The sequence below is a fragment of the Pseudophryne corroboree genome, chromosome 12, assembly GCF_028390025.1.
Source record: "Pseudophryne corroboree isolate aPseCor3 chromosome 12, aPseCor3.hap2, whole genome shotgun sequence".
Classification (NCBI taxonomy): Eukaryota; Metazoa; Chordata; class Amphibia; order Anura; family Myobatrachidae; genus Pseudophryne; species Pseudophryne corroboree.
Window position 1 is genome coordinate 101,691,365 of NC_086455.1, and position 13,300 is coordinate 101,704,664.

The 13,300-nt window shown below is 47.7% G+C and overlaps 1 protein-coding gene and 1 pseudogene across 1 annotated transcript in view; both read left to right on the forward strand.

Moving 5' to 3' along the window:
- Nucleotides 1-13,300, forward strand: part of STX7 (syntaxin 7) — a 216,938-nt gene that overhangs the window by 61,299 nt on the left and 142,339 nt on the right. The gene's annotated exons all lie outside the window — the stretch shown is intronic.
- LOC134981883 (5S ribosomal RNA) lies at nt 10,533-10,651 on the forward strand (annotated as a pseudogene).

Consider the following 13,300-nt stretch of genomic DNA (forward strand, 5'->3'; position numbering starts at 1 on the left):
CAGGGTGTTATAGAAGGGGCAGAGAGTGTTCATTATAATTAGGTCTGTGGGCCTATTATTGGTATATGCACTGTAAGTGGGTAATTTCTCTGACGTCCTAGTGGATGCTGGGAACTCCGTAAGGACCATGGGGAATAGACGGGCCCTGCTGGAGACTGGGCACTCTAAAAGAAAGATTAGGTACTATCTGGTGTGCACTGGCTCCTCCCTCTATGCCCCTCCTCCAGACCTCAGTTAGTATCTGTGCCCGGCCAGAGCTGGATGCACCTAGTGGGCACTCCTGAGCTTGCTAGAAAGAAAGTATTTGTTAGGTTTTTTATTTTCAGTGAGATCTGCTGGCAACAGACTCACTGCTACGTGGGACTGAGGGGAGAGAAGCAAACCTACCTGCTTGCAGCTAGCTTGTGCTTCTTAGGCTACTGGACACCATTAGCTCCAGAGGGTTCGAACACAGGGCCTGACCTCGATCGTCCGTTCCCGGAGCCGCGCCGCCGTCCCCCTTGCAGAGCCAGAAGACAGAAGAGAACGACGAAAACGGCGGCTGAAGACTCCTGTCTTCATTAAGGTAGCGCACAGCACTGCAGCTGTGCGCCATTGCTCCCACAGCACACCACACACTCCGGTCACTGTAGGGTGCAGGGCGCAGGTGGGGGGGGGGGGGGCGCCCTGGGCAGCAATTATAATACCTTTTGGCACAAATTATACACATAATACAGTCTGGCACTGTATATGTGTGCAAACCCCCGCCATTAAGTCACACAAAACGCGGGACAGAAGCCCGCCGCTGAGGGGGCGGGGCCTTCTTCCTCAGCACACCAGCGCCATTTTCCCTTCACAGCTCCGCTGGAAGCAGCTCCCCAGGCTCTCCCCTGCAGTATCTGGATACAAGAAGGGTAAAAAAGAGAGGGGGGGCACTTAAATTTAGGCGCAAATAAGATAAGTAAGCGGCTATTGGGAAAAATCACTTATTATAGTGTACATCCCTGTGTTATATAGCGCTGTGGTGTGTGCTGGCATACTCTCTCTCTGTCTCCCCAAAGGACTTTGTGGGGTCCTGTCCTCAGTCAGAGCATTCCCTGTGTGTGTGCGGTGTGTCGGTACGGCTGTGTCGACATGTTTGATGAGGAGGCTTATGTGGAGGCGGAGCAGGGGCAGATTAGTGTGGTGTCGCCCCCGACGGGGCCGACACCTGATTGGATGGATATGTGAAAGGTCTTAACCGACAGTATCAACTCCTTACATAAAAGGTTCGATGACGCAGCAGCCTTGGGACAGCCGGGGTCTCAGCCCGCGCCTGCCCAGGCGACTCAGAGGCCGTCAGGGGCTCATAAACGCCCTCTGGCTCAGATGGTAGACACAGATGTCGACACGGAGTCTGACTCCAGTGTAGATGAGGATGAGACAAATGTACAGTCTACAAAGGCCATCCGATGCATGATTACTGCAATGAAAGATGTATTGCACATTTCTGACGTTAACCCGGTTACCACCAAGAGTGGTATTATGTTTGGGGAGAAAAAGCAGCCAGTGACTTTTCCCCCATCTGATGAATTAAATGATTTGTGTGAAGAAGCGTGGAGTTCCCCTAATAAGAAACTAGTGATTTCTAAGAGGTTACTGATGGCGTACCCTTTCCCGCCAACGGATAGGTTACGTTGGGACACATCCCCTAGGGTGGACAAGGCTCTCACACGCTTATCTAAAAGGGTGGCACTGCCGTCTAAGGATACGGCCGCCCTAAAGGAGCCTGCGGATAGAAAGCAGGAAGCTATCCTGAAGTCTGTGTATACACACTCTGGTACTCTACTGAGACCTGCTATTGCTTCAGCCTGGATGTGTAGTGCTGCAGCAGCATGGACTGATACCCTGTCAGACAACATTGATTCCCTCGACAGGGATACTATTTTGCTAACCATGGAACATATAAAAGACGTCGTCTTATATATGCGGGATGCCCAGAGGGACATTTGCCTGCTGGCATCTAGAATTAATGCAATGTCCGTTTCTGCCAGGAGAGTATTATGGACTCGGCAGTGGACAGGTGATGCTGATTCTAAAAATAACATGGAGGTTTTGCCTTATAAGGGTGAGGAATTGTTCGGGGACGGTCTCTCGGACCTCGTATCCACAGCAACAGCTGGGAAGTCGACTTTTTTACCTCAGGTACCCTCACAGCCTAAGAAAGCACCGTATTATCAAATGCAGTCCTTTCGGCCTCAGAAAGGCAAGCGGGTCAGAGGCGCATCCTTTCTGGCCAGAGGCAGGGGTAGAGGAAAGAACCTGCACCAGGCAGCCAGTTTCCAGGAACAAAAATCCTCCCCTGCTTCCACTAAGGCCACCGCATGACGTTGGGGCTCCACTGGCGGAGCCAGGTGCGGTGGGGGCGCGTCTCCGAAACTTCAGCAACCAGTGGGTTCGCTCACAAGTGGATCTCTGGGCTGTACAAATTGTATCTCAGGGATACAAGCTGGAGTTCGAGGCGACTCCCCCTCCCCGTTACCTCAAATCAGCCTTGCCAGCTCCTCCCAGGGAAAGGGAGATAGTATTGGCGGCAATTCACAAGCTGTACCTCCAGCAGGTGATAATCAAGGTCCCTCTCCTTCAACAGGGAAGGGGTTACTATTCCACAATGTTTGTAGTACCGAAACCGGACGGTTCGGTGAGACCCATTGTAAATTTAAAATCCTTAAACACTCATATAAGGAAGTTCAAGTTCAAAATGGAATCGCTCAGGGCGGTTATTGCAAGCCTGGAAGAGGGGGATTTTATGGTGTCGCTGGACATCAAGGATGCTTACTTGCATGTCCCCATTTACCCACCTCACCAGGAGTACCTCAGGTTTGTGGTACAGAACTGTCATTACCAATTCCAGACGTTGCCGTTTGGTCTCTCCACGGCTCCGAGAATATTTACCAAGGTAATGGCCGAAATGATGATACTCCTTCGAAGAAAGGGAATTATAATTATCCCGTACTTGGACGATCTCCTCATAAAGGCGAGGTCCAAAGAGCAGTTGTTGGTCAGCGTAGCACTCTCTCAGGAAGTGTTGCAACAGCACGGCTGGATTCTGAATATCCCAAAGTCGCAGCTGATTCCTACGACGCGTCTGCTTTTCCTGGGAATGATTCTGGACACAGAACAGAAGAAGGTGTTTCTCCCGGAGGAGAAGGCCCAGGAATTGTCATCTCTGGTCAGGGACCTCCTGAAACCAAAACAGGTGTCGGTGCATCACTGCACGCGAGTCCTGGGAAAGATGGTGGCTTCTTACGAAGCAATTCCCTTCGGCAGGTTCCATGCAAGGATCTTTCAGTGGGATCTGTTGGACAAATGGTCCGGATCGCATCTTCAGATGCATCGGTTGATCACCCTGTCCCCAAGGGCCAGGGTGTCTCTGCTGTGGTGGCTGCAGAGTGCTCATCTTCTCGATGGACGCAGGTTCGGCATACAGGACTGGGTCCTGGTGACCATGGATGCAAGCCTCCGAGGATGGGGGGCAGTCACTCAGGGAAGAAACTTCCAAGGACAGTGGTCAAGTCTGGAGACTTCTCTACACATAAATATATTGGAACTAAGGGCCATCTACAACGCCCTGAGTCAAGCAGAGCCCCTGCTTCAAAACCAATCAGTACTGATTCAGTCAGACAACATCACGGCGGTCGCCCATGTAAACCGCCAGGGCGGCACAAGAAGCAGGATGGCAATGGCAGATGCCACAAGGATTCTTCGATGGGCGGAGAATCACGTGCTAGCACTGTCAGCAGTGTTCATTCCGGGAGTGGACAACTGGGAAGCAGACTTCCTCAGCAGGCACGACCTCCACCCGGGAGAGTGGGGACTTCATCAATAAGTCTTCACACAGATTGTAAATCGTTGGGAACTGCCACAGGTGGACATGATGGCGTCCCGCCTCAACAAAAAGCTAAAAAAATATTGCGCCAGGTCACTGGACCCTCAGGCGATAGCTGTGGACGCACTAGTGACACCGTGGGTGTACCAGTCGGTTTATGTGTTCCCTCCTCTTCCTCTCATACCCAAGGTACTGAGGATAGCAAGAAAGAGAGGAGTAAGAACTATACTCATCGTTCCGGATTGGCCAAGAAGAACTTGGTACCCAGAACTACAAGAAATGAGAATTCCAGCTGGGTCGATTTCTGCACTTCCTACAGTCAGGGGTGACTATGGGCCTAAAATTGGGGTCCATAAAGGTCCAGATTTCGGCCCTATCTATTTTCTTTCAAAAAGAACTGGCTTCACTGCCTGAAGTTCAGACGTTTGTTAAGGGAGTGCTGCATATTCAGCCCCCTTTTGTGCCTCCAGTGGCACCTTGGGATCTTAACGTTGTGTTGGATTTCCTGAAATCACACTGGTTTGAGCCACTTAGGACCGTGGAGCTAAAGTATCTCACATGGAAGGTGGTCATGCTGTTGGCCTTAGCTTCTTGTCAGAATTGGCAGCTTTGTCATGTAAAAGCCCATATCTGATCTTTCATATGGACAGGGCAGAGTTGAGGACTCGTCCCCAATTTCTCCCTAAGGTGGTATCAGCGTTTCATTTGAACCAGCCTATTGTGGTGCCTGCGGCTACTCGGGACTTGGAGGACTCCAGGTTACTTGATATAGTCAGGGCTTTGAAAATCTATGTAACCAGGACGGCTGGAGTCAGGAAAACTGACTCGCTGTTTATCCTGCATGCACCCAACAAACTGGGTGCTCCGGCTTCAAAGCAAACTATTGCGCGCTGGATCTGTAACACGATTCAGCAAGCTCATTCTGCGGCAGGGTTACCGCATCCTAAATCAGTAAAAGCCCATTCCACAAGGAAGGTGGGCTCTTCTTGGGCGGCTGCCCGAGGGGTCTCGGCTTTACAGCTTTGCCGAGCTGCTACTTGGTCGGGTTCAAACACATTTGCTAAGTTCTACAAGTTTGATACCCTGGCTGAGGAGGACCTTGCCTTTGCTCATTCGGTGCTGCAGAGTCATCCGCACTCTCCCGCCCGTTTGGGAGCTTTGGTATAATCCCCATGGTCCTTACGGAGTTCCCAGCATCCACTAGGACGTCAGAGAAAATAAGAATTTACTCATCGGTAATTCTATTTCTCGTAGTCCGTAGTGGATGCTTGGCGCCCGTCCCAAGTGCGGACTCTCTGCAATACATGTATATAGTTATTGCTTAACTAAAGGGTTATTGTTATGAGCCATCTGTTACTGAGGCTCAGTTGTTGTTCATACTGTTAACTGGGTATGGTTATCACAAGTTGTACAGTGTGATTGGTGTGGCTGGTATGAGTCTTACCCTGGATTCCAAATCCTTTCCTTGTTGTGTCAGCTCTTCCGGGCACAGTTTCCTTAACTGAGCTCTGGAGGAGGGGCATAGAGGGAGGAGCCAGTGCACACCAGATAGTACCTAATCTTCCTTTTAGAGTGCCCAGTCTCCTGCGGAGCCCGTCTATTCCCCATGGTCCTTACGGAGTTCCCAGCATCCACTACGGACTACGAGAAATAGAATTACTGGTGAGTAAATTCTTATTATTTCCACAATTCACAATAAGGCGCAGTGTGTGGATTGACGAATCCCTCTGTGTCTTTCTGACAGACTTTAGTGTGGGTCTGTCCCCAATAGCTCCCCTGTGTGATAGAGGTGTGTGTTTGTGTGTGTGTGTGTGTGTGTGTGTGTACAAGTGTGTAACATGTCAGACATTGGGGAGGGTTCTTCCCAGGAAGAACCCATTTTAGATGCACAAGAGGGTAATGTGGTGGCCCTTCCCTCTCAGAAGGAGCTGGAGTGGGTGAGAATGTTGCAAAAGAATATGTCAATGCTTGCAAAGAAATTCTCTGAGTCTGAACAACAGACTAAATATTGGAGGCAGTCTGTGGACTGTTTACTGACCCCTCCATATCATCCACTTGGGTCCCATCCAGTTCCCAGAAAAGGTATCTGGCCCAGATAATGCAAGGGGACACAGACACAGATTCTGACTCTGACGTCGACACTGGGGATTTGAGAGGGGTAGACCCCAAATTAGCCAAAAGCATACAATGTATGATAGTTGCTATAAAGAAAGTGTTGGAGTTTCCTGAAACACATCTGGTCCCAGAGGAAAAGGATTATTTTAAATTAAATAAAAAGCAGGTTGTGACTTTTCCTCCTTCAAAGGATTTGAAAAATCCTGGGCTAACCCTGAGAAGAAATTTACCCTTCCCAGAAGGATACGTGTAGCGTACCCTTTCCCTGAGGAAGACAGGCACAAATGGGAGACACCCCCAATGATAGACACCTCAGTTTCTCGGCTGTCTAAGAAAATAGTGTTGCCTGCCCCTGGTTCAGCCGCCTTAAATGATCCAGCTGACCGTAAATTAGAAACAACCCTAAAATCCATATATACGGCTGACGGAACGGTGCTCAGGCATACCATTGCTTGTGCGTGGGTAGGTAACTCTGTAAAAAAATGGTCTGACAACTTGCTTGTTAACACAGTGTAACACTGTAGGGCAGGCCTGGCCAACCTGTTGCTCTCCAGCTGTTGTGAAACTATACTTCCCAGCATTCCCTGACAGAGTTTTAGCATCCCCTAATAGCAAAACTGTGGCAGGGCATGGTGGGACTTGTAGTTTCACAACAGCTGGAGAGCCACAGGTTGTCCAGGCCTGCTGTAGGGGAACAGGGTGCTGTTTCCTGGAGTAGATGGCAGCAAGCAGCAGCTGAGAAATCGTACAAGTCCAGTTTGTGGTGCAACTGGCCGCAACCAGTTTTATTAAACAGAAAATAAAACAAACATCATAAGAAAATACCTTGCCTCTCCGGCACTAACTAAACAGAAGACGTTCCTAACTGTCTCTAAACAAAAACACAAAGTTTTCCAGTCAATACTGTATGGCTCACTTGTATAAGGAAGCGTGTTTCTCTCACAGTTTCTCCAGTCTCCTCAGGCAGTCTGCACACACTAATCATCCTAGCAGCCCTATAAGGCTCTTGCACAGCTGAAAGCCCTGATTAGCCCTCTGTGAGGCCAAAGAGCTCACGGCTTGGATCCCGGTACCACAGATGCAAGCCTCCGAGGTTGGGGAGCAGTCACGCAAGGGGAAAGCTTCCAAGGACGATGGTCAAGTCAAGAAGTACTCCTTCACATAAACATTCTGGAATTGAGAGCTGTGTACAACAGCCTTCATCAAGTGGCACACCTTCTTCAAGGTCGTCCCATACAGATCCAGTCAGACAATGTACCGGCAGTAGCTTACATAAACCGCCAGGGCGGAACGAAAAAACAGAGCGGCAATGGCAGAGGTGACAAAGATTCTCCTCTCGGCAGAAAGACATGCAAAAGCTCTGTCGGCAATTCTCATTCAGGGAGTGGACAACTGGGAAGCAGACTTCCTCAGCAGACACAATCTCCATCCAGGAGAATGGGGCCTCCACCCAGAAGTCTTTGCAGAGGTAGCAGATCGTTGGGGCGTTCCTCAAGTAGATATGATGGCATCATGTCTCAACAAGAAGCTTCAGAAATATTGTTCCAGGTCGAGAGACCCACAAGCAATAGCAATGGATGCACTGGTGACCCAGTGGGTGTTTCAGTCGGTGTATCTGTTCCCTCCACTTCCACTAATACCAAAAGTTCTCAAGATCATCAGAAGAACAAGGGTTCAAGCAATTCTCATTGCTCCAGACAATCTCAGACAATCCAGATCTTCAGGAGTTATTACTGAGAGATCCTCAGCCTCTTCCTCTTCGCAAGGACTTGCTTCAGCAGGGGCCGTTTGTTTATCAAGACTTACTGCGGCTGTGTTTGATGGCATGGCTGTTGAGCGCCAGATCCTAGCCCATAACGGTATTCCCAATGAAGTGATTCCACACTTATTCTGGTCAGGTAAGGTTTAACGTCCAAACATTACCATCGTATTTGGAGAAAATATGCATCTTGGTGTGAATCCAAGAAGTCTCCTGCGGTGGAGTTTAAATTAGGACGTCTTCTCCTATTTCTACAGGCGGGTGTGGATGCTGGCTTGAGATTAGGGTCTATCAAGGGCCAAATTTCGGCCTTGTCTATTTTCTTTCAGGAACAGTTGCCTTCCATTCCTGAGGTACAGACGTTGGTGAAGGAGGTTCTGCGCATTCAACCTCCCTTTGTGCCTCCTGCGGCGCCATGAGATCTTAATGTGGTGTTGCAGTTCCTTAAATCGGACTGGTTTGAACCTCTACAAGAGGTAGAGTTGACGTTTCTCACTTGGAAAGTGGTCATGCTGTTGGCCTTGGCCTCAGGCAGACGAGTGTCTGAATTAGGGGCTCTGTCACACAAGAGTCCTTATTTGATTTTTCATGAAGATAGAGCTGAACTGCGGACGCGTCAGCATTTTCTTCCAAAGGTTGTGTCTTCTTTCCATATCAACCAACCTGTGGTGGTGCCAGTGGCTTCTGACACCTCAGCCGTTTCAAAGTCCTTGGATGTCGTCAGAGCGTTGAGGACTTATGTTGCAAGAACGGCTCGGATAAGGAAAACAGAATCTTTGTTTGTCCTCTATGACCCCAACAAGATTGGGGGTCCTGCTTCTAAACAGACTATTGCGCACTGGATCAGAGGTCTCATTCAGCACGCTTATTCCACGGCAGGATTGCCATTACCGAGTTCGGTAAAGTCCCACTCTACAAGGAAAGTGGGTTCTTCCTGGGCTGCTTCCGGGGTGTCTCGGCATTGCAAATTTGCCGAGCAGCTACTTGGTCAGGGGCAAATACGTTTGCTAAGTTTTACAGGTTTGACACCTTGGCTGCTGACGACCTTCAGTTTGGTCAGTCAGTTCTGCAGGAACATTAGCACTTTCCCTCCCGTACTGGGAGCTTTGGTACATCCCCATGGTACTAAAATGGACCCCAGCATCCTCTAGGACGTAAGAGAAAATAGGATTTTAATTACCTACCGGTAAATCCTTTTCTCGTAGTCCGTAGAGGATGCTGGGCGCCCGCCCAGTGCTAATTTTTCCTGCAAATTACATTTTGTCTTTTTACACAGGTTCTCATGTGTTAAGATGTTTTATAGCAGTTGCTGTTACGTTATGCATGCACGTTAGCATGGGTTATGTTAAAGCCCATGTTAGGCGACATGTGTTTGGTATGGTGTGAGCTGGTGTGAATCTCGCCACTAGTTTAATATAAAATTCTTCTCTCGAAGTTGTCTGTCTCCTCGGGTACAGTTCCTATACTGAGGTCTGGGGGAGGGGCATAGAGGGAGGAGCCAGTTCACACTGTTGAAAAGTCTTAAAGTGCCGAAGGCTCCTGTGGAACCGTCTATACCCCATGACACTAAAATGGACCCCAGCATCCTCTACGGACTACGAGAAAAGGATTTACTGGTAGGTAATTAAAATCCTATTTTTCCATCACTCTGGCTCATCCTGTTCACAAGTTTAGTACAGTCAGTTTAGGCACTGTTTTTTCACTGTTGTTCACATCTCCAGTTCTTTCCTTACTTGACACTCTGTCACATGATCATCAACTTCATAATACTACACTTTTCATATACCATTCGATCCTAATCTCTATCCCCCCTCCTTTTCTTTTCCTTCCCTTCTTTCCCCTTTTCCTTCCTCTCTTCCCCTTTCTATTTCTGTTCACCCTCGTCTACACTTTAGCGTCACCATGGGAATGATACAAGCAAATGGAAACACCATTGACCGTTTCCGGGACGAAAATGTGTACACTGGCTACTTAGCAACTTTAATTGTATTGTCACACCCCCCTCAGTGATTGGATTACGATGGATGCAAGCCTAGTTTAGAGTTCCGGGACATCGTGGTCACAAGACGAGAAGTGATCAAGCCCTAGTGATGGGTGAAATGCGTCTTCCACCAGCTATGCCACCGTCAGCCTCCTGGATCACGGGTATATGCTGCATCCGGCTCCCCGCCAGTCCGGCTACCTCAACCACATGTATTTGCCGCATCCGCCTTTCCACCAAACTCCGCTGCTGCTAGAACCTCTGATTTCAGACCAGTACTGTGGATTAATGCCAGCGCAGCCCTTACCTCTGCCTGACTGTATTCTGGATTGGGTAATGAGATACATGTTCATATTCATTTAGCTACAGTAATTTATAAGGTTTTATTATAGCTCGTACCACATACTGGACCTAGCCTTTTATGAAACAACCCATAAAAGAACTCTCCTTCAGTTTATTGTTTATACCTTATATGCTGCTGCTTTCACCTATATATTTGTGTGCTTTTTTCTGTGCACCATCTATCTGGATTAAGACATGTTATACCCTAGAGGATTGTCTTTATGAATAGAACCCTGGTGAAACCTTACTTTGCACAGGCTGCTGTGAATTTATTATATTTTTATCTCTTCTGCGCTTTGAATTTCTGGACTCTCACCAGTGATCCATTGGTATATGGTAGGGACTTGTCACTACCTTATATACCTCTGCCTAACACGGGCAGCAGATCCACCTTTTTATTCTCTCATCTAATTCTGAATTATTCTACACTTTTTTTTTTTTTACATGAACTCTCATCAGTGATCCCAGAGTAGAACGGGTATTAATGCCCCTACTATCATACCACACTGTAAACGCCCGACCCCGTCTGATCTTGGAAGTGAAGCAGTGTTGGGCTTTGTCAGTACCTGGATGGGGGACCTCCCGGGAAGACTGAGTTTAGTAGAGGTTTAAGTGGTTGGCAGACTCTGTGCCTAACACTGACAGCAGATTCACAACTGCCTTCTCTTACTATAATCTCTTATGATTGCAATTTTCTTTGTATTTTCCTATATTTATATCCAAGAATTCTTATAACCTATGAACTTACCCTTTCCCTACGGTCATTAACTTTGAAGAATAATCTCCGTGAGCATACCTGTGGGTCTTTGGAGTATCAACCCTATGTGGGTTCCATTGATTATCACTGACTGTCCATTTCAAATTTCCGATCCATCCGATATGAGATCATCTCATGTATCATTTGCATTTCAGTAATCTCAGATGTGTAATTTTAAAACTCTGTGTCTATTATATGTTTAAATATGATATACCAGCTGTTTGAATTTTTTTAGTAGTAATTAATAAATATAATATATTTTATTTTTCTGCACTGTATTCTTCTGTTGACTTCTTTAAGAGTGCACCCAAAAAAGAGTCTTCTATCTTTTTCTTCTCTTCTGTTGTCCAGTATCCTACTGACTCAGGGTGCACCACAAATGCAAACATCAAGAGGAATTTTGTCCTCATGTTTGTGTAATTTTGGTCTACTTTCATGCTGACTAGCATAATGTCTATGATCAGTGCGGTATCCCCCCACATTTTTTTCATACGTAACTCCATGGGTCTATCAGATGGTGTACGTGTTTCCTCCACTTACTCTGATCCCAAGAAGTCTAAAGCGAATAAAAAGGGAAACGGTTCAAGCAAAACTCATTGCTCCGGACTGGCCAAGAAGGGCCTGGTACGCGGACCTTCTGGAGATACTCCTCGAAGATCCGTGGCCTCTTCCTCTTCGCGAGGTTCTTCTGCAACAAGGCCCGTTTGTCTATTGTGAATTACCGCGGCTACGTTTGATGGCATGGAAGTTGAACAGCTGATTCTAGCCAGGAGTGGGATCAATGAAAAGGTTATCCCGACTATGATCCAAGCCAGGAAGGGGGTAACGTCTAAGCATTACCATCATATTTGGAAGAAATACGTCTCTTGGTGTGAGTGCAGAAATTATTCTGCAGTGGAATTTCATCTAGGATGTTTCCTGCTTTTTCTTCAGGCAGGCGTGGATGTGGGCCTGCCTCTGGGCTCCATAAAAGTCCAGATATCGGCCTTGTTCATTTTCTTTCAGAAACAATTGGCTTCTCTCCCTGAAGTCCAGATGTTCTTGAAACGTGTTCTGCACATCCAACCTCCCTTTGTGCCACCGGTGGCACCATGGGATCTTAACGTGGTGTTGCGGTTACTCTGCAATCTCATTGGTTTGAACCTTTAAGTAAGGTAGAGTTGAAATTCGTCACTTGGAAATCATGCTGATCATGCTGTTGGCCTTGGCCTCTGCAAGGCGGGTGTTTGAATTGGCGGCTTTGTCTCACAAGAGCCCCTATTTGATCTTCCATGAAGATAGAGCGGAGTTGAGAATTCGTCAGCATTTTCTGCCTAAAGTGGTGTCATCGTTTCACATGAACCAACCTATTGTGGTGCCAGTGGCTACTGACGCCTTTGAGGAATCGAAGTCTCTAGATGTGGTCAGAGCTTTGAAAATGTATGTAGCCAGAACGGCTCAGGTTAGGAAAACGGAGGCTCTGTTTGTCCTGTATGATCCCAACAAGATTGGGACTCCTGCTTCCAAGCAGACTATTGAACGCTGGATCTGTAATATGCTTCGGCAAGCTCATTCTACGGCTGGATTGCCGTTACCGAAATCGGTGAAGGCCCATTCTACCAGAAAGGTGGGCTCATCCTGGGCGGCTGCCCGGGGGGTCTCGGCATTGCAACTTTGCTGAGCAGCTACTTGGTCAGGTTCAAACACTTTTGCAAAGTTTTACAAGTTTGATAACCTGGCCGATGATGACCTCAAGTTTGGTCAATCGGTGCTGCAGAGTCATCCGCACTCTCCTGCCCGTTTTAGAGCTTTGGTATAACCCCATGGTTCTAATGGTGACCCCAGCATCCTCTAGGACGTATGAGAAAATGGGATTTTAATACCTACCGGTAAATCCTTTTCACTTAATCCGTATGCTGGGCGCCCGTCCCAGTGCGTACTGTATCTGCAGGTATTGGTTATGGTTACACACGTGTTGTGTTGCGATTATAGTCAGCCTGTTGCTGTCATTATTCATGCCGTTGCATGCGTTGGGTTGAATGCCATGTTGTACGGTATGTTTGAGGTGTGAGCTGGTATGTATTTCACCTTAGTTTAAATCAAAATAAATCCTTTTTCCTTGAAATGTCCGTCTCCCTGGGCACAGTTCCTATAACTGGAGTCTGGAGGAGGGGCATAGAGGGAGGAGCCAGTTCACACCCCTTTTAAAGTCTTAAAGTGCCCATGTCTCCTGCGGATCCCGTCTATACACCATGGTCATGAAGTGGACCCCAGCATCCTCTACGGACTAAGAGAAAAGGATTTACCGGTAGGTATTAAAATCCTATTATATACCATTGCTAATTTGAGCCACTTGCCAAGAGGAGGGGGGTTCTAAAACAAATCAATATTTGGTATGTCCACCCTTTGCCTTCAAAACAGCATCTGTTCTTCTAGGTACACCTGCACACTGTGTTTGAAGGAACTCTGCAGGGAGGTTGTTTCAGACATCTTGGAAAACTAACCACAGATCTGTGGATG